Raw genomic sequence first — 19,393 nt, 5'->3', positions numbered from 1 at the left:
AATACTGAGAAGTGCGAAGGAAAAGGATGAATTCCGAAATTGGGACCGAGCCCGAAGTGAATAGGCTTACTGTCCAATTTGTTAAAATGTGTTTCCGCCCGGTCTCGAACCGGGGACCTTTCGCGTGTTAGGCGAACGTGATAACCACTACACTACGGAAACCTAAAACGTGGAATCCTAAGGGTGTGGCTGACTTTTGCTGGGTGGGTCATTTATCGCTCTCAGAACCTATTGAAAATCAGATATTCCTTTGTCCATTAATTGAGCAATAAGGCTTGAGAAGCCGGGAATTATCGTGTGCAGCCGGCTCTTGGAAGAGGCTTGGTGTGGCTGACTTTGGCTGGGTGGGGAATTTATCGCTCTCAGAAACAGGATGGACCTGAGCTCAATTTCCAGCCTCATAGCAAAGGGTCTGAAAACGTATGTAAATAAGGTATTTTTAAAATATTTGTTTTATTAATAAAAACTTTATGTTATCGCTTTGTCATTATGGGGTATTGTGTGTAGATAGATTTTATTTTATTTTATTTCCTCCATTTTAGTATAAGGCTGTAACGTAACAAAATGTGGAAAAAAGTAAGGGGGCTGAAAACTTTCCAAATGCATGTACCGATGCAGGCTAGCTTCTTTTCCTTTGCTAGCCAGCCAACTAAATGTATCACACAATCACATCAAGCAGCTGAAATGACAGAAAACTATCTACATTTTTGTTTGTTTTACCTTGGATTATATTGCCATTTCTTTGGATATATCCATTACAATGACCCTGATAAATGAATTTGCCTGGCTCTGAGAAGCTGTCAGTCTGGTCACATTCATACAGATTGCACGGTGGAGGTCCACAAAAAAACGGCAACATTGATCCCCAGGTCGGAGAGGGAGACAGCAAGGTTTAGACAAAAGTCAACTGTTTCAAACCAAATGCTAGAATCCGGGCATTGGGAAATTTTGAATATTACTAAATGTTTCCGCCCGGTTTCGAGCCGGGGACCTTTCGCGTGTGAGGCGAACGTGATAACCACTACACTACAGAAACCGATTCAGTGGAATACTATGGGTGTGACTGACTTTTGCATGTGAGGCGAACGTGATAACCACTGCACTACGGAAACGACAATTCAAAAAGAGGAAGTCGTGGAAAATATTAGGAATGCCCACAAGTCTACCTCACATAATATCCCAAATTGAGTACCACAGAAAGAGCCATAATACCCATTAAAATCTAGCGGTCAAACAGGAAAATGGTTCCAATCGATTTTCCACCCTTCATGTTCCCCACAGGGGATTTTAAAAACACTTAAAATAAGAGCTGTGTTTCTTGTCGGCTTACCCTGGCATGATAAACTATTTGAATCATTATGGACCTCAGACCACACGTAGCAGGAATATATTCAGAGCGCCCAAGCTTGCCACATATGCAGAGTGCGTTACACAACAAAAAAGGTAGGTCTGAATACCAAATACTGAGAAGTGCGAAGGAAAAGGATGAATTCCGAAATTGGGACCGAGCCCGAAGTGAATAGGCTTACTGTCCAATTTGTTAAAATGTGTTTCCGCCCGGTCTCGAACCGGGGACCTTTCGCGTGTTAGGCGAACGTGATAACCACTACACTACGGAAACCTAAAACGTGGAATCCTAAGGGTGTGGCTGACTTTTGCTGGGTGGGTCATTTATCGCTCTCAGAACCTATTGAAAATCAGATATTCCTTTGTCCATTAATTGAGCAATAAGGCTTGAGAAGCCGGGAATTATCGTGTGCAGCCGGCTCTTGGAAGAGGCTTGGTGTGGCTGACTTTGGCTGGGTGGGGAATTTATCGCTCTCAGAAACAGGATGGACCTGGGCTCAATTTCCAGCCTCATAGCAAAGGGTCTGAAAACGTATGTAAATAAGGTATTTTTTAAATATTTGTCTTATTAATAAAAACTTTATGTTATCGCTTTGTCATTATGGGGTATTGTGTGTAGATAGATTTTATTTTATTTTATTTCCTCCATTTTAGTATAAGGCTGTAACGTAACAAAATGTGGAAAAAAGTAAGGGGGCTGAAAACTTTCCAAATGCACTGTACCGATGCAGGCTAGCTTCTTTTCCTTTGCTAGCCAGCCAACTAAATGTATCACACAATCACATCAAGCAGCTGAAATGACAGAAAACTATCTACATTTTTGTTTGTTTTACCTTGGATTATATTGCCATTTCTTTGGATATATCCATTACAATGACCCTGATAAATGAATTTGCCTGGCTCTGAGAAGCTGTCAGTCTGGTCACATTCATACAGATTGCACGGTGGAGGTCCCCAAAAAACGGCAACATTGATCCCCAGGTCGGAGAGGGAGACAGCAAGGTTTAGACAAAAGTCAACTGTTTCAAACCAAATGCTAGAATCCGGGCATTGGGAAATTTTGAATATTACTAAATGTTTCCGCCCGGTTTCGAGCCGGGGACCTTTCGCGTGTGAGGCGAACGTGATAACCACTACACTACAGAAACCGATTCAGTGGAATACTATGGGTGTGACTGACTTTTGCATGTGAGGCGAACGTGATAACCACTGCACTACGGAAACGACAATTCAAAAAGAGGAAGTCGTGGAAAATATTAGGAATGCCCACAAGTCTACCTCACATAATATCCCAAATTGAGTACCACAGAAAGAGCCATAATACCCATTAAAATCTAGCGGTCAAACAGGAAAATGGTTCCAATCGATTTTCCACCCTTCATGTTCCCCACAGGGGATTTTAAAAACACTTAAAAAGAGCTGTGTTTCTTGTCGGCTTACCCTGGCATGATAAACTATTTGAATCATTATGGACCTCAGACCACACGTAGCAGGAATATATTCAGAGCGCCCAAGCTTGCCACATATGCAGAGTGCGTTACACAACAAAAAAGGTAGGTCTGAATACCAAATACTGAGAAGTGCGAAGGAAAAGGATGAATTCCGAAATTGGGACCGAGCCCGAAGTGAATAGGCTTACTGTGCAATTTGTTAAAATGTGTTTCCGCCCGGTCTCGAACCGGGGACCTTTCGCGTGTTAGGCGAACGTGATAACCACTACACTACGGAAACCTAAAACGTGGAATCCTAAGGGTGTGGCTGACTTTTGCTGGGTGGGTCATTTATCGCTCTCAGAACCTATTGAAAATCAGATATTCCTTTGTCCATTAATTGAGCAATAAGGCTTGAGAAGCCGGGAATTATCGTGTGCAGCCGGCTCTTGGAAGAGGCTTGGTGTGGCTGGGTGGGGAATTTATCGCTCTCAGAAACAGGATGGAGCTCAATTTCCAGCCTCATAGCAAAGGGTCTGAAAACGTATGTAAATAAGGTATTTTTAAAATATTTGTTTTATTAATAAAAACTTTATGTTATCGCTTTGTCATTATGGGGTATTGTGTGTAGATAGATTTTATTTTATTTTATTTCCTCCATTTTAGTATAAGGCTGTAACGTAACAAAATGTGTAAAAAAGTAAGGGGGCTGAAAACTTTCCAAATGCACTGTACCGATGCAGGCTAGCTTCTTTTCCTTTGCTAGCCAGCCAACTAAATGTATCACACAATCACATCAAGCAGCTGAAATGACAGAAAACTATCTACATTTTTGTTTGTTTTACCTTGGATTATATTGCCATTTCTTTGGATATATCCATTACAATGACCCTGATAAATGAATTTGCCTGGCTCTGAGAAGCTGTCAGTCTGGTCACATTCATACAGATCGCACGGTGGAGGTCCCCAAAAACGGCAACATTGATCCCCAGGTCGCCCAAATGCTAGAATCCGGGCATTGGGAAATTTTGAAAACGTGATAACCACTACACTACAGAAACGGCAACATTGATCCCCAGGTCGGAGAGGAGACAGCAAGGTTTAGACAAAAGGATCAATTGTTTCAAACCAAATGCCTCAGAGAAATCCGGGGATTGGGAAATTTTGAATATTACTAAATGTTTCTGCCCGGTTTCGAACCGGGGACCTTTCGCGTGTTAGGCGAACGTGATAACCACTACACTACGGAAACCTAAAACAGTGGAATCCTAAGGGTGTGGCTGACTTTTGCTGGGTGGGTCATTTATCGCTCTCAGAACCTATTGAAAATCAGATATTCCTTTGTCCATTAATTGAGCAATAAGGCTTGAGAAGCCGGGAATTATCGTGTGCAGCCGGCTCTTGGAAGAGGCTTGGTGTGGCTGACTTTGGCTGGGTGGGGAATTTATCGCTCTCAGAAACAGGATGGACCTGAGCTCAATTTCCAGCCTCATAGCAAAGGGTCTGAAAACGTATGTAAATAAGGTATTTTTAAAATATTTGTTTTATTAATAAAAACTTATGTTATCGCTTTGTCATTATGGGGTATTGTGTGTAGATAGATTTTATTTTATTTTATTTCCTCCATTTTAGTATAAGGCTGTAACGTAACAAAATGTGGAAAAAAGTAAGGGGGCTGAAAACTTTCCAAATGCACTGTACCGATGCAGGCTAGCTTCTTTTCCTTTGCTAGCCAGCCAACTAAATGTATCACACAATCACATCAAGCAGCTGAAATGACAGAAAACTATCTACATTTTTGTTTGTTTTACCTTGGATTATATTGCCATTTCTTTGGATATATCCATTACAATGACCCTGATAAATGAATTTGCCTGGCTCTGAGAAGCTGTCAGTCTGGTCACATTCATACAGATTGCACGGTGGAGGTCCCCAAAAAACGGCAACATTGATCCCCAGGTCGGAGAGGGAGACAGCAAGGTTTAGACAAAAGTCAACTGTTTCAAACCAAATGCTAGAATCTGGGCATTGGGAAATTTTGAATATTACTAAATGTTTCCGCCCGGTTTCGAGCCGGGGACCTTTCGCGTGTGAGGCGAACGTGATAACCACTACACTACAGAAACCGATTCAGTGGAATACTATGGGTGTGACTGACTTTTGCATGTGAGGCGAACGTGATAACCACTGCACTACGGAAACGACAATTCAAAAAGAGGAAGTCGTGGAAAATATTAGGAATGCCCACAAGTCTACCTCACATAATATCCCAAATTGAGTACCACAGAAAGAGCCATAATACCCATTAAAATCTAGCGGTCAAACAGGAAAATGGTTCCAATCGATTTTCCACCCTTCATGTTCCCCACAGGGGATTTTAAAAACACTTAAAATAAGAGCTGTGTTTCTTGTCGGCTTACCCTGGCATGATAAACTATTTGAATCATTATGGACCTCAGACCACACGTAGCAGGAATATATTCAGAGCGCCCAAGCTTGCCACATATGCAGAGTGCGTTACACAACAAAAAAGGTAGGTCTGAATACCAAATACTGAGAAGTGCGAAGGAAAAGGATGAATTCCGAAATTGGGACCGAGCCCGAAGTGAATAGGCTTACTGTCCAATTTGTTAAAATGTGTTTCCGCCCGGTCTCGAACCGGGGACCTTTCGCGTGTTAGGCGAACGTGATAACCACTACACTACGGAAACCTAAAACGTGGAATCCTAAGGGTGTGGCTGACTTTTGCTGGGTGGGTCATTTATCGCTCTCAGAACCTATTGAAAATCAGATATTCCTTTGTCCATTAATTGAGCAATAAGGCTTGAGAAGCCGGGAATTATCGTGTGCAGCCGGCTCTTGGAAGAGGCTTGGTGTGGCTGACTTTGGCTGGGTGGGGAATTTATCGCTCTCAGAAACAGGATGGACCTGGGCTCAATTTCCAGCCTCATAGCAAAGGGTCTGAAAACGTATGTAAATAAGGTATTTTTTAAATATTTGTCTTATTAATAAAAACTTTATGTTATCGCTTTGTCATTATGGGGTATTGTGTGTAGATAGATTTTATTTTATTTTATTTCCTCCATTTTAGTATAAGGCTGTAACGTAACAAAATGTGGAAAAAAGTAAGGGGGCTGAAAACTTTCCAAATGCACTGTACCGATGCAGGCTAGCTTCTTTTCCTTTGCTAGCCAGCCAACTAAATGTATCACACAATCACATCAAGCAGCTGAAATGACAGAAAACTATCTACATTTTTGTTTGTTTTACCTTGGATTATATTGCCATTTCTTTGGATATATCCATTACAATGACCCTGATAAATGAATTTGCCTGGCTCTGAGAAGCTGTCAGTCTGGTCACATTCATACAGATCGCACGGTGGAGGTCCCCAAAAAACGGCAACATTGATCCCCAGGTCGGAGAGGGAGACAGCAAGGTTTAGACAAAAGTCAACTGTTTCAAACCAAATGCTAGAATCCGGGCATTGGGAAATTTTGAATATTACTAAATGTTTCCGCCCGGTTTCGAGCCGGGGACCTTTCGCGTGTGAGGCGAACGTGATAACCACTACACTACAGAAACCGATTCAGTGGAATACTATGGGTGTGACTGACTTTTGCATGTGAGGCGAACGTGATAACCACTGCACTACGGAAACGACAATTCAAAAAGAGGAAGTCGTGGAAAATATTAGGAATGCCCACAAGTCTACCTCACATAATATCCCAAATTGAGTACCACAGAAAGAGCCATAATACCCATTAAAATCTAGCGGTCAAACAGGAAAATGGTTCCAATCGATTTTCCACCCTTCATGTTCCCCACAGGGGATTTTAAAAACACTTAAAATAAGAGCTGTGTTTCTTGTCGGCTTACCCTGGCATGATAAACTATTTGAATCATTATGGACCTCAGACCACACGTAGCAGGAATATATTCAGAGCGCCCAAGCTTGCCACATATGCAGAGTGCGTTACACAACAAAAAAGGTAGGTCTGAATACCAAATACTGAGAAGTGCGAAGGAAAAGGATGAATTCCGAAATTGGGACCGAGCCGAAGTGAATAGGCTTACTGTCCAATTTGTTAAAATGTGTTTCCGCCCGGTCTCGAACCGGGGACCTTTCGCGTGTTAGGCGAACGTGATAACCACTACACTACGGAAACCTAAAACGTGGAATCCTAAGGGTGTGGCTGACTTTTGCTGGGTGGGTCATTTATCGCTCTCAGAACCTATTGAAAATCAGATATTCCTTTGTCCATTAATTGAGCAATAAGGCTTGAGAAGCCGGGAATTATCGTGTGCAGCCGGCTCTTGGAAGAGGCTTGGTGTGGCTGACTTTGGCTGGGTGGGGAATTTATCGCTCTCAGAAACAGGATGGACCTGGGCTCAATTTCCAGCCTCATAGCAAAGGGTCTGAAAACGTATGTAAATAAGGTATTTTTAAAATATTTGTTTTATTAATAAAAACTTTATGTTATCGCTTTGTCATTATGGGGTATTGTGTGTAGATAGATTTTATTTTATTTTATTTCCTCCATTTTAGTATAAGGCTGTAACGTAACAAAATGTGGAAAAAAGTAAGGGGGCTGAAAACTTTCCAAATGCACTGTACCGATGCAGGCTAGCTTCTTTTCCTTTGCGAGCCGGCCAACTAAATGTATCACACAATCACATCAAGCAGCTGAAATGACAGAAAACTATCTACATTTTTGTTTGTTTTACCTTGGATTATATTGCCATTTCTTTGGATATATCCATTACAATGACCCTGATAAATGAATTTGCCTGGCTCTGAGAAGCTGTCAGTCTGGTCACATTCATACAGATCGCACGGTGGAGGTCCCCAAAAAAACGGCAACATTGATCCCCAGGTCGGAGAGGGAGACAGCAAGGTTTAGACAAAAGTCAACTGTTTCAAACCAAATGCTAGAATCCGGGCATTGGGAAATTTTGAATATTACTAAATCTTTCTGCCCGGTTTCGAACCTTTCGGGGATAACCACTACACTACAGAAACCGATTCAGTGGAATACTATGGGTGTGACTGACTTTTGCATGTGAGGCGAACGTGATAACCACTGCACTACGGAAACGTGATAACCACTACACTACCACCCTTCATGTTCCCCACAGGAAACCTAAAACTGAATACCAAATACTGAGAAGTTTTGTTAAAATGTGTTTCCGCCCGGTCTCGAACCGGGGACCTTTCGCGTGTTAAACGTGATAACAGTGGAATCTAAGGGTGTGGCTGACTTTTGCTGGGTGGGTCATTTATCGCACTCTCAGAACCTATTGAAAATCAGATATTCCTTTGTCCATTAATTGAGCAATAAGGCTTGAGAAGCCGGGAATTATCGTGTGAAGCCGGCTCTTGGAAGAGGCTTGGTGTGGAACTGACTTTGGCATGGGTGGAAAGGGCCATTTATCGCTCTCAGAAACAGGATGGACCTGAGCTCAATTTCCAGCCTCATAGCAAAGGGTCTGAAAACGTATGTAAATAAGGTATTTTTAAAATATTTGTTTTATTAATAAAAACTTTATGTTATCGCTTTGTCATTATGGGGTATTGTGTGTAGATAGATTTTATTTTATTTTATTTCCTCCATTTTAGTATAAGGCTGTAACGTAACAAAATGTGGAAAAAAGTAAGGGGGCTGAAAACTTTCCAAATGCACTGTACCGATGCAGGCTAGCTTCTTTTCCTTTGCTAGCCAGCCAACTAAATGTATCACACAATCACATCAAGCAGCTGAAATGACAGAAAACCATCTACATTTTTGTTTGTTTTACCTTGGATTATATTGCCATTTCTTTGGATATATCCATTACAATGACCCTGATAAATGAATTTGCCTGGCTCTGAGAAGCTGTCAGTCTGGTCACATTCATACAGATTGCACGGTGGAGGTCCACAAAAAAACGGCAACATTGATCCGCAGGTCGGAGAGGGAGACAGCAAGGTTTAGACAAAAGTTAACTGTTTCAAACCAAATGCTAGAATCTGGGCATTGGGAAATTTTGAATATTACTAAATGTTTCCGCCCGGTTTCGAGCCGGGGACCTTTCGCGTGTGAGGCGAACGTGATAACCACTACACTACAGAAACCGATTCAGTGGAATACTATGGGTGTGACTGACTTTTGCATGTGAGGCGAACGTGATAACCACTGCACTACGGAAACGACAATTCAAAAAGAGGAAGTCGTGGAAAATATTAGGAATGCCCACAAGTCTACCTCACATAATATCCCAAATTGAGTACCACAGAAAGAGCCATAATACCCATTAAAATCTAGCGGTCAAACAGGAAAATGGTTCCAATCGATTTTCCACCCTTCATGTTCCCCACAGGGGATTTTAAAAACACTTAAAATAAGAGCTGTGTTTCTTGTCGGCTTACCCTGGCATGATAAACTATTTGAATCATTATGGACCTCAGACCACACGTAGCAGGAATATATTCAGAGCGCCCAAGCTTGCCACATATGCAGAGTGCGTTACACAACAAAAAAGGTAGGTCTGAATACCAAATACTGAGAAGTGCGAAGGAAAAGGATGAATTCCGAAATTGGGACCGAGCCCGAAGTGAATAGGCTTACTGTCCAATTTGTTAAAATGTGTTTCCGCCCGGTCTCGAACCGGGGACCTTTCGCGTGTTAGGCGAACGTGATAACCACTACACTACGGAAACCTAAAACGTGGAATCCTAAGGGTGTGGCTGACTTTTGCTGGGTGGGTCATTTATCGCTCTCAGAACCTATTGAAAATCAGATATTCCTTTGTCCATTAATTGAGCAATAAGGCTTGAGAAGCCGGGAATTATCGTGTGCAGCCGGCTCTTGGAAGAGGCTTGGTGTGGCTGACTTTGGCTGGGTGGGGAATTTATCGCTCTCAGAAACAGGATGGACCTGAGCTCAATTTCCAGCCTCATAGCAAAGGGTCTGAAAACGTATGTAAATAAGGTATTTTTAAAATATTTGTTTTATTAATAAAAACTTTATGTTATCGCTTTGTCATTATGGGGTATTGTGTGTAGATAGATTTTATTTTATTTTATTTCCTCCATTTTAGTATAAGGCTGTAACGTAACAAAATGTGGAAAAAAGTAAGGGGGCTGAAAACTTTCCAAATGCACTGTACCGATGCAGGCTAGCTTCTTTTCCTTTGCTAGCCAGCCAACTAAATGTATCACACAATCACATCAAGCAGCTGAAATGACAGAAAACTATCTACATTTTTGTTTGTTTTACCTTGGATTATATTGCCATTTCTTTGGATATATCCATTACAATGACCCTGATAAATGAATTTGCCTGGCTCTGAGAAGCTGTCAGTCTGGTCACATTCATACAGATCGCACGGTGGAGGTCCCCAAAAAACGGCAACATTGATCCCCAGGTCGGAGAGGGAGACAGCAAGGTTTAGACAAAAGTCAACTGTTTCAAACCAAATGCTAGAATCCGGGCATTGGGAAATTTTGAATATTACTAAATGTTTCCGCCCGGTTTCGAGCCGGGGACCTTTCGCGTGTGAGGCGAACGTGATAACCACTACACTACAGAAACCGATTCAGTGGAATACTATGGGTGTGACTGACTTTTGCATGTGAGGCGAACGTGATAACCACTGCACTACGGAAACGACAATTCAAAAAGAGGAAGTCGTGGAAAATATTAGGAATGCCCACAAGTCTACCTCACATAATATCCCAAATTGAGTACCACAGAAAGAGCCATAATACCCATTAAAATCTAGCGGTCAAACAGGAAAATGGTTCCAATCGATTTTCCACCCTTCATGTTCCCCACAGGGGATTTTAAAAACACTTAAAATAAGAGCTGTGTTTCTTGTCGGCTTACCCTGGCATGATAAACTATTTGAATCATTATGGACCTCAGACCACACGTAGCAGGAATATATTCAGAGCGCCCAAGCTTGCCACATATGCAGAGTGCGTTACACAACAAAAAAGGTAGGTCTGAATACCAAATACTGAGAAGTGCGAAGGAAAAGGATGAATTCCGAAATTGGGACCGAGCCCGAAGTGAATAGGCTTACTGTCCAATTTGTTAAAATGTGTTTCCGCCCGGTCTCGAACCGGGGACCTTTCGCGTGTTAGGCGAACGTGATAACCACTACACTACGGAAACCTAAAACGTGGAATCCTAAGGGTGTGGCTGACTTTTGCTGGGTGGGTCATTTATCGCTCAGAACCTATTGAAAATCAGATATTCCTTTGTCCATTAATTGAGCAATAAGGCTTGAGAAGCCGGGAATTATCGTGTGCAGCCGGCTCTTGGAAGAGGCTTGGTGTGGCTGACTTTGGCTGGGTGGGGAATTTATCGCTCTCAGAAACAGGATGGACCTGGGCTCAATTTCCAGCCTCATAGCAAAGGGTCTGAAAACGTATGTAAATAAGGTATTTTTAAAATATTTGTTTTATTAATAAAAACTTTATGTTATCGCTTTGTCATTATGGGGTATTGTGTGTAGATAGATTTTATTTTATTTTATTTCCTCCATTTTAGTATAAGGCTGTAACGTAACAAAATGTGGAAAAAAGTAAGGGGGCTGAAAACTTTCCAAATGCACTGTACCGATGCAGGCTAGCTTCTTTTCCTTTGCTAGCCAGCCAACTAAATGTATCACACAATCACATCAAGCAGCTGAAATGACAGAAAACTATCTACATTTTTGTTTGTTTTACCTTGGATTATATTGCCATTTCTTTGGATATATCCATTACAATGACCCTGATAAATGAATTTGCCTGGCTCTGAGAAGCTGTCAGTCTGGTCACATTCATACAGATTGCACGGTGGAGGTCCCCAAAAAAACGGCAACATTGATCCCCAGGTCGGAGAGGGAGACAGCAAGGTTTAGACAAAAGTCAACTGTTTCAAACCAAATGCTAGAATCCGGGCATTGGGAAATTTTGAATATTACTAAATGTTTCCGCCCGGTTTCGAACCGGGGACCTTTCGCGTGTGAGGCGAACGTGATAACCACTACACTACAGAAACCGATTCAGTGGAATACTATGGGTGTGACTGACTTTTGCATGTGAGGCGAACGTGATAACCACTGCACTACGGAAACGACAATTCAAAAAGAGGAAGTCGTGGAAAATATTAGGAATGCCCACAAGTCTACCTCACATAATATCCCAAATTGAGTACCACAGAAAGAGCCATAATACCCATTAAAATCTAGCGGTCAAACAGGAAAATGGTTCCAATCGATTTTCCACCCTTCATGTTCCCCACAGGGGATTTTAAAAACACTTAAAATAAGAGCTGTGTTTCTTGTCGGCTTACCCTGGCATGATAAACTATTTGAATCATTATGGACCTCAGACCACACGTAGCAGGAATATATTCAGAGCGCCCAAGCTTGCCACATATGCAGAGTGCGTTACACAACAAAAAAGGTAGGTCTGAATACCAAATACTGAGAAGTGCGAAGGAAAAGGATGAATTCCGAAATTGGGACCGAGCCCGAAGTGAATAGGCTTACTGTCCAATTTGTTAAAATGTGTTTCCGCCCGGTCTCGAACCGGGGACCTTTCGCGTGTTAGGCGAACGTGATAACCACTACACTACGGAAACCTAAAACGTGGAATCCTAAGGGTGTGGCTGACTTTTGCTGGGTGGGTCATTTATCGCTCTCAGAACCTATTGAAAATCAGATATTCCTTTGTCCATTAATTGAGCAATAAGGCTTGAGAAGCCGGGAATTATCGTGTCAGCCGGCTCTTGGAAGAGGCTTGGTGTGGCTGACTTTGGCTGGGTGGGGAATTTATCGCTCTCAGAAACAGGATGGACCTGGGCTCAATTTCCAGCCTCATAGCAAAGGGTCTGAAAACGTATGTAAATAAGGTATTTTTAAAATATTTGTTTTATTAATAAAAACTTTATGTTATCGCTTTGTCATTATGGGGTATTGTGTGTAGATAGATTTTATTTTATTTTATTTCCTCCATTTTAGTATAAGGCTGTAACGTAACAAAATGTGGAAAAAAGTAAGGGGGCTGAAAACTTTCCAAATGCACTGTACCGATGCAGGCTAGCTTCTTTTCCTTTGCTAGCCAGCCAACTAAATGTATCACACAATCACATCAAGCAGCTGAAATGACAGAAAACTATCTACATTTTTGTTTGTTTTACCTTGGATTATATTGCCATTTCTTTGGATATATCCATTACAATGACCCTGATAAATGAATTTGCCTGGCTCTGAGAAGCGTCAGTCTGGTCACATTCATACAGATCCCCAGGTCGCACAAGGTGGAGGTCCAAATGCAAATCAAAAAAATATTACGGCAACATTGAATCCCCAGGTACGGAGAATACTATGGGTGTGAGACAGCAAACCACTGGTTTAGACAAAAGTCAATTGTTTCAAACCAAATGCTAGAATCCGGGGATTGGGAAATTTTGAATATTACTAAATGTTTCTGCCCGGTTTCGAACCGGGGACCTTTCGCGTGTTAGGCGAACGTGATAACCACTACACTACGGAAACCTAAAACGTGGAATCCTAAGGGTGTGGCTGACTTTTGCTGGGTGGGTCATTTATCGCTCTCAGAACCTATTGAAAATCAGATATTCCTTTGTCCATTAATTGAGCAATAAGGCTTGAGAAGCCGGGAATTATCGTGTGCAGCCGGCTCTTGGAAGAGGCTTGGTGTGGCTGACTTTGGCTGGGTGGGGAATTTATCGCTCTCAGAAACAGGATGGACCTGAGCTCAATTTCCAGCCTCATAGCAAAGGGTCTGAAAACGTATGTAAATAAGGTATTTTTAAAATATTTGTTTTATTAATAAAAACTTTATGTTATCGCTTTGTCATTATGGGGTATTGTGTGTAGATAGATTTTATTTTATTTTATTTCCTCCATTTTAGTATAAGGCTGTAACGTAACAAAATGTGGAAAAAAGTAAGGGGGCTGAAAACTTTCCAAATGCACTGTACCGATGCAGGCTAGCTTCTTTTCCTTTGCTAGCCAGCCAACTAAATGTATCACACAATCACATCAAGCAGCTGAAATGACAGAAAACTATCTACATTTTTGTTTGTTTTACCTTGGATTATATTGCCATTTCTTTGGATATATCCATTACAATGACCCTGATAAATGAATTTGCCTGGCTCTGAGAAGCTGTCAGTCTGGTCACATTCATACAGATTGCACGGTGGAGGTCCCCAAAAAAACGGCAACATTGATCCCCAGGTCGGAGAGGGAGACAGCAAGGTTTAGACAAAAGTCAACTGTTTCAAACCAAATGCTAGAATCTGGGCATTGGGAAATTTTGAATATTACTAAATGTTTCCGCCCGGTTTCGAGCCGGGGACCTTTCGCGTGTGAGGCGAACGTGATAACCACTACACTACAGAAACCGATTCAGTGGAATACTATGGGTGTGACTGACTTTTGCATGTGAGGCGAACGTGATAACCACTGCACTACGGAAACGACAATTCAAAAAGAGGAAGTCGTGGAAAATATTAGGAATGCCCACAAGTCTACCTCACATAATATCCCAAATTGAGTACCACAGAAAGAGCCATAATACCCATTAAAATCTAGCGGTCAAACAGGAAAATGGTTCCAATCGATTTTCCACCCTTCATGTTCCCCACAGGGGATTTTAAAAACACTTAAAATAAGAGCTGTGTTTCTTGTCGGCTTACCCTGGCATGATAAACTATTTGAATCATTATGGACCTCAGACCACACGTAGCAGGAATATATTCAGAGCGCCCAAGCTTGCCACATATGCAGAGTGCGTTACACAACAAAAAAGGTAGGTCTGAATACCAAATACTGAGAAGTGCGAAGGAAAAGGATGAATTCCGAAATTGGGACCGAGCCCGAAGTGAATAGGCTTACTGTCCAATTTGTTAAAATGTGTTTCCGCCCGGTCTCGAACCGGGGACCTTTCGCGTGTTAGGCGAACGTGATAACCACTACACTACGGAAACCTAAAACGTGGAATCCTAAGGGTGTGGCTGACTTTTGCTGGGTGGGTCATTTATCGCTCTCAGAACCTATTGAAAATCAGATATTCCTTTGTCCATTAATTGAGCAATAAGGCTTGAGAAGCCGGGAATTATCGTGTGCAGCCGGCTCTTGGAAGAGGCTTGGTGTGGCTGACTTTGGCTGGGTGGGGAATTTATCGCTCTCAGAAACAGGATGGACCTGAGCTCAATTTCCAGCCTCATAGCAAAGGGTCTGAAAACGTATGTAAATAAGGTATTTTTAAAATATTTGTTTTATTAATAAAAACTTTATGTTATCGCTTTGTCATTATGGGGTATTGTGTGTAGATAGATTTTATTTTATTTTATTTCCTCCATTTTAGTATAAGGCTGTAACGTAACAAAATGTGGAAAAAAGTAAGGGGGCTGAAAACTTTCCAAATGCACTGTACCGATGCAGGCTAGCTTCTTTTCCTTTGCTAGCCAGCCAACTAAATGTATCACACAATCACATCAAGCAGCTGAAATGACAGAAAACTATCTACATTTTTGTTTGTTTTACCTTGGATTATATTGCCATTTCTTTGGATATATCCATTACAATGACCCTGATAAATGAATTTGCCTGGCTCTGAGAAGCTGTCAGTCTGGTCACATTCATACAGATTGCACGGTGGAGGTCCCCAAAAAAACGGCAACATTGATCCCCAGGTCGGAGAGGGAGACAGCAAGGTTTAGACAAAAGTCAACTGTTTCAAACCAAATGCTAGAATCCGGGCATTGGGAAATTTTGAATATTACTAAATGTTTCCGCCCGGTTTCGAGCCGGGGACCTTTCGCGTGTGAGGCGAACGTGATAACCACTACACTACAGAAACCGATTCAGTGGAATACTATGGGTGTGACTGACTTTTGCATGTGAGGCGAACGTGATAACCACTGCACTACGGAAACGACAATTCAAAAAGAGGAAGTCGTGGAAAATATTAGGAATGCCCACAAGTCTACCTCACATAATATCCCAAATTGAGTACCACAGAAAGAGCCATAATACCCATTAAAATCTAGCGGTCAAACAGGAAAATGGTTCCAATCGATTTTCCACCCTTCATGTTCCCCACAGGGGATTTTAAAAACACTTAAAATAAGAGCTGTGTTTCTTGTCGGCTTACCCTGGCATGATAAACTATTTGAATCATTATGGACCTCAGACCACACGTAGCAGGAATATATTCAGAGCGCCCAAGCTTGCCACATATGCAGAGTGCGTTACACAACAAAAAAGGTAGGTCTGAATACCAAATACTGAGAAAGTGCGAAGGAAAAGGATGAATTCCGAAATTGGGACCGAGCCCGAAGTGAATAGGCTTACTGTCCAATTTGTTAAAATGTGTTTCCGCCCGGTCTCGAACCGGGGACCTTTCGCGTGTTAGGCGAACGTGATAACCACTACACTACGGAAACCTAAAACGTGGAATCCTAAGGGTGTGGCTGACTTTTGCTGGGTGGGTCATTTATCGCTCTCAGAACCTATTGAAAATCAGATATTCCTTTGTCCATTAATTGAGCAATAAGGCTTGAGAAGCCGGGAATTATCGTGTGCAGCCGGCTCTTGGAAGAGGCTTGGTGTGGCTGACTTTGGCTGGGTGGGGAATTTATCGCTCTCAGAAACAGGATGGACCTGAGCTCAATTTCCAGCCTCATAGCAAAGGGTCTGAAAACGTATGTAAATAAGGTATTTTTAAAATATTTGTTTTATTAATAAAAACTTTATGTTATCGCTTTGTCATTATGGGGTATTGTGTGTAGATAGATTTTATTTTATTTTATTTCCTCCATTTTAGTATAAGGCTGTAACGTAACAAAATGTGGAAAAAAGTAAGGGGGCTGAAAACTTTCCAAATGCATTGTACCGATGTAGGCTAGCTTCTTTTCCTTTGCTAGCCAGCCAACTAAATGTATCACACAATCACATCAAGCAGCTGAAATGACAGAAAACTATCTACATTTTTGTTTGTTTTACCTTGGATTATATTGCCATTTCTTTGGATATATCCATTACAATGACCCTGATAAATGAATTTGCCTGGCTCTGAGAAGCTGTCAGTCTGGTCACATTCATACAGATTGCACGGTGGAGGTCCCAAAAAACGGCAACATTGATCCCCAGGTCGGAGAGGGAGACAGCAAGGTTTAGACAAAAGTCAACTGTTTCAAACCAAATGCTAGAATCCGGGCATTGGGAAATTTTGAATATTACTAAATGTTTCCGCCCGGTTTCGAGCCGGGGACCTTTCGCGTGTGAGGCGAACGTGATAACCACTACACTACAGAAACCGATTCAGTGGAATACTATGGGTGTGACTGACTTTTGCATGTGAGGCGAACGTGATAACCACTGCACTACGGAAACGACAATTCAAAAAGAGGAAGTCGTGGAAAATATTAGGAATGCCCACAAGTCTACCTCACATAATATCCCAAATTGAGTACCACAGAAAGAGCCATAATACCCATTAAAATCTAGCGGTCAAACAGGAAAATGGTTCCAATCGATTTTCCACCCTTCATGTTCCCCACAGGGGATTTTAAAAACACTTAAAATAAGAGCTGTGTTTCTTGTCGGCTTACCCTGGCATGATAAACTATTTGAATCATTATGGACCTCAGACCACACGTAGCAGGAATATATTCAGAGCGCCCAAGCTTGCCACATATGCAGAGTGCGTTACACAACAAAAAAGGTAGGTCTGAATACCAAATACTGAGAAGTGCGAAGGAAAAGGATGAATTCCGAAATTGGGACCGAGCCGAAGTGAATAGGCTTACTGTCCAATTTGTTAAAATGTGTTTCCGCCCGGTCTCGAACCGGGGACCTTTCGCGTGTTAGGCGAACGTGATAACCACTACACTACGGAAACCTAAAACGTGGAATCCTAAGGGTGTGGCTGACTTTTGCTGGGTGGGTCATTTATCGCTCTCAGAACCTATTGAAAATCAGATATTCCTTTGTCCATTAATTGAGCAATAAGGCTTGAGAAGCCGGGAATTATCGTGTGCAGCCGGCTCTTGGAAGAGGCTTGGTGTGGCTGACTTTGGCTGGGTGGGGAATTTATCGCTCTCAGAAACAGGATGGACCTGAGCTCAATTTCCAGCCTCATAGCAAAGGGTCTGAAAACGTATGTAAATAAGGTATTTTTAAAATATTTGTTTTATTAATAAAAACTTTATGTTATCGCTTTGTCATTATGGGGTATTGTGTGTAGATAGATTTTATTTTATTTTATTTCCTCCATTTTAGTATAAGGCTGTAACGTAACAAAATGTGGAAAAAAGTAAGGGGGCTGAAAACTTTCCAAATGCATTGTACCGATGTAGGCTAGCTTCTTTTCCTTTGCTAGCCAGCCAACTAAATGTATCACACAATCACATCAAGCAGCTGAAATGACAGAAAACCATCTACATTTTTGTTTGTTTTACCTTGGATTATATTGCCATTTCTTTGGATATATCCATCACAAAGACCCTGATAAATAAATTTGCCTGGCTCTGAGAAGCTGTCAGTCTGGTCACATTCATACAGATTGCACGGTGGAGGTCCCCAAAAAACGGCAACATTGATCCCCAGGTCGGAGAGGGAGACAGCAAGGTTTAGACAAAAGTCAACTGTTTCAAACCAAATGCTAGAATCCGGGCATTGGGAAATTTTGAATATTACTAAATGTTTCCGCCCGGTTTCGAGCCGGGGACCTTTCGCGTGTGAGGCGAACGTGATAACCACTACACTACAGAAACCGATTCAGTGGAATACTATGGGTGTGACTGACTTTTGCATGTGAGGCGAACGTGATAACCACTGCACTACGGAAACGACAATTCAAAAAGAGGAAGTCGTGGAAAATATTAGGAATGCCCACAAGTCTACCTCACATAATATCCCAAATTGAGTACCACAGAAAGAGCCATAATACCCATTAAAATCTAGCGGTCAAACAGGAAAATGGTTCCAATCGATTTTCCACCCTTCATGTTCCCCACAGGGGATTTTAAAAACACTTAAAATAAGAGCTGTGTTTCTTGTCGGCTTACCCTGGCATGATAAACTATTTGAATCATTATGGACCTCAGACCACACGTAGCAGGAATATATTCAGAGCGCCCAAGCTTGCCACATATGCAGAGTGCGTTACACAACAAAAAAGGTAAGTCTGAATACCAAATACTGAGAAGTGCGAAGGAAAAGGATGAATTCCGAAATTGGGACCGAGCCCGAAGTGAATAGGCTTACTGTCCAATTTGTTAAAATGTGTTTCCGCCCGGTCTCGAACCGGGGACCTTTCGCGTGTTAGGCGAACGTGATAACCACTACACTACGGAAACCTAAAACGTGGAATCCTAAGGGTGTGGCTGACTTTTGCTGGGTGGGTCATTTATCGCTCTCAGAACCTATTGAAAATCAGATATTCCTTTGTCCATTAATTGAGCAATAAGGCTTGAGAAGCCGGGAATTATCGTGTGCAGCCGGCTCTTGGAAGAGGCTTGGTGTGGCTGACTTTGGCTGGGTGGGGAATTTATCGCTCTCAGAAACAGGATGGACCTGAGCTCAATTTCCAGCCTCATAGCAAA

General features: G+C 41.9%; 25 non-coding genes across 25 annotated transcripts; all 25 read right to left on the bottom strand.

The window, feature by feature from the left end:
* Positions 1-89: 89 nt before the first annotated feature.
* On the bottom strand, positions 90-162 carry trnav-aac (transfer RNA valine (anticodon AAC)). The gene has a single exon. It is a non-coding gene; the product is annotated as a tRNA-Val (tRNA).
* An 801-nt stretch (positions 163-963) lies between these two features.
* On the bottom strand, positions 964-1,036 carry trnav-cac (transfer RNA valine (anticodon CAC)). The gene has a single exon. It is a non-coding gene; the product is annotated as a tRNA-Val (tRNA).
* Positions 1,037-1,548: 512 nt separating this feature from the next.
* trnav-aac (transfer RNA valine (anticodon AAC)) lies at positions 1,549-1,621 on the bottom strand. Its single transcript has one exon. It is a non-coding gene; the product is annotated as a tRNA-Val (tRNA).
* Positions 1,622-2,422: 801 nt separating this feature from the next.
* On the bottom strand, positions 2,423-2,495 carry trnav-cac (transfer RNA valine (anticodon CAC)). The gene has a single exon. It is a non-coding gene; the product is annotated as a tRNA-Val (tRNA).
* Positions 2,496-3,005: 510 nt separating this feature from the next.
* Positions 3,006-3,078, bottom strand: trnav-aac (transfer RNA valine (anticodon AAC)). The gene has a single exon. It is a non-coding gene; the product is annotated as a tRNA-Val (tRNA).
* An 878-nt stretch (positions 3,079-3,956) lies between these two features.
* Positions 3,957-4,029, bottom strand: trnav-aac (transfer RNA valine (anticodon AAC)). The gene has a single exon. It is a non-coding gene; the product is annotated as a tRNA-Val (tRNA).
* Positions 4,030-4,830: 801 nt separating this feature from the next.
* Positions 4,831-4,903, bottom strand: trnav-cac (transfer RNA valine (anticodon CAC)). Its single transcript has one exon. It is a non-coding gene; the product is annotated as a tRNA-Val (tRNA).
* A 512-nt stretch (positions 4,904-5,415) lies between these two features.
* Positions 5,416-5,488, bottom strand: trnav-aac (transfer RNA valine (anticodon AAC)). Its single transcript has one exon. It is a non-coding gene; the product is annotated as a tRNA-Val (tRNA).
* An 801-nt stretch (positions 5,489-6,289) lies between these two features.
* trnav-cac (transfer RNA valine (anticodon CAC)) lies at positions 6,290-6,362 on the bottom strand. The gene has a single exon. It is a non-coding gene; the product is annotated as a tRNA-Val (tRNA).
* Positions 6,363-6,873: 511 nt separating this feature from the next.
* Positions 6,874-6,946, bottom strand: trnav-aac (transfer RNA valine (anticodon AAC)). Its single transcript has one exon. It is a non-coding gene; the product is annotated as a tRNA-Val (tRNA).
* A 1,873-nt stretch (positions 6,947-8,819) lies between these two features.
* trnav-cac (transfer RNA valine (anticodon CAC)) lies at positions 8,820-8,892 on the bottom strand. Its single transcript has one exon. It is a non-coding gene; the product is annotated as a tRNA-Val (tRNA).
* Positions 8,893-9,404: 512 nt separating this feature from the next.
* trnav-aac (transfer RNA valine (anticodon AAC)) lies at positions 9,405-9,477 on the bottom strand. The gene has a single exon. It is a non-coding gene; the product is annotated as a tRNA-Val (tRNA).
* Positions 9,478-10,278: 801 nt separating this feature from the next.
* trnav-cac (transfer RNA valine (anticodon CAC)) lies at positions 10,279-10,351 on the bottom strand. Its single transcript has one exon. It is a non-coding gene; the product is annotated as a tRNA-Val (tRNA).
* Positions 10,352-10,863: 512 nt separating this feature from the next.
* trnav-aac (transfer RNA valine (anticodon AAC)) lies at positions 10,864-10,936 on the bottom strand. Its single transcript has one exon. It is a non-coding gene; the product is annotated as a tRNA-Val (tRNA).
* Positions 10,937-11,736: 800 nt separating this feature from the next.
* On the bottom strand, positions 11,737-11,809 carry trnav-cac (transfer RNA valine (anticodon CAC)). The gene has a single exon. It is a non-coding gene; the product is annotated as a tRNA-Val (tRNA).
* Positions 11,810-12,321: 512 nt separating this feature from the next.
* trnav-aac (transfer RNA valine (anticodon AAC)) lies at positions 12,322-12,394 on the bottom strand. Its single transcript has one exon. It is a non-coding gene; the product is annotated as a tRNA-Val (tRNA).
* Positions 12,395-13,237: 843 nt separating this feature from the next.
* On the bottom strand, positions 13,238-13,310 carry trnav-aac (transfer RNA valine (anticodon AAC)). The gene has a single exon. It is a non-coding gene; the product is annotated as a tRNA-Val (tRNA).
* An 802-nt stretch (positions 13,311-14,112) lies between these two features.
* Positions 14,113-14,185, bottom strand: trnav-cac (transfer RNA valine (anticodon CAC)). Its single transcript has one exon. It is a non-coding gene; the product is annotated as a tRNA-Val (tRNA).
* Positions 14,186-14,697: 512 nt separating this feature from the next.
* Positions 14,698-14,770, bottom strand: trnav-aac (transfer RNA valine (anticodon AAC)). Its single transcript has one exon. It is a non-coding gene; the product is annotated as a tRNA-Val (tRNA).
* Positions 14,771-15,572: 802 nt separating this feature from the next.
* trnav-cac (transfer RNA valine (anticodon CAC)) lies at positions 15,573-15,645 on the bottom strand. The gene has a single exon. It is a non-coding gene; the product is annotated as a tRNA-Val (tRNA).
* A 513-nt stretch (positions 15,646-16,158) lies between these two features.
* On the bottom strand, positions 16,159-16,231 carry trnav-aac (transfer RNA valine (anticodon AAC)). Its single transcript has one exon. It is a non-coding gene; the product is annotated as a tRNA-Val (tRNA).
* An 800-nt stretch (positions 16,232-17,031) lies between these two features.
* trnav-cac (transfer RNA valine (anticodon CAC)) lies at positions 17,032-17,104 on the bottom strand. Its single transcript has one exon. It is a non-coding gene; the product is annotated as a tRNA-Val (tRNA).
* A 511-nt stretch (positions 17,105-17,615) lies between these two features.
* On the bottom strand, positions 17,616-17,688 carry trnav-aac (transfer RNA valine (anticodon AAC)). Its single transcript has one exon. It is a non-coding gene; the product is annotated as a tRNA-Val (tRNA).
* Positions 17,689-18,489: 801 nt separating this feature from the next.
* trnav-cac (transfer RNA valine (anticodon CAC)) lies at positions 18,490-18,562 on the bottom strand. Its single transcript has one exon. It is a non-coding gene; the product is annotated as a tRNA-Val (tRNA).
* A 512-nt stretch (positions 18,563-19,074) lies between these two features.
* trnav-aac (transfer RNA valine (anticodon AAC)) lies at positions 19,075-19,147 on the bottom strand. Its single transcript has one exon. It is a non-coding gene; the product is annotated as a tRNA-Val (tRNA).
* Between the last annotated feature and the right edge of the window lie 246 nt (positions 19,148-19,393).

This window comes from Oncorhynchus masou, chromosome 3, assembly GCF_036934945.1.
Source record: "Oncorhynchus masou masou isolate Uvic2021 chromosome 3, UVic_Omas_1.1, whole genome shotgun sequence".
Classification (NCBI taxonomy): Eukaryota; Metazoa; Chordata; class Actinopteri; order Salmoniformes; family Salmonidae; genus Oncorhynchus; species Oncorhynchus masou.
Note: the sequence above shows the minus strand (reverse complement) of the source record. Positions and strands in the feature narration are given on the sequence as shown.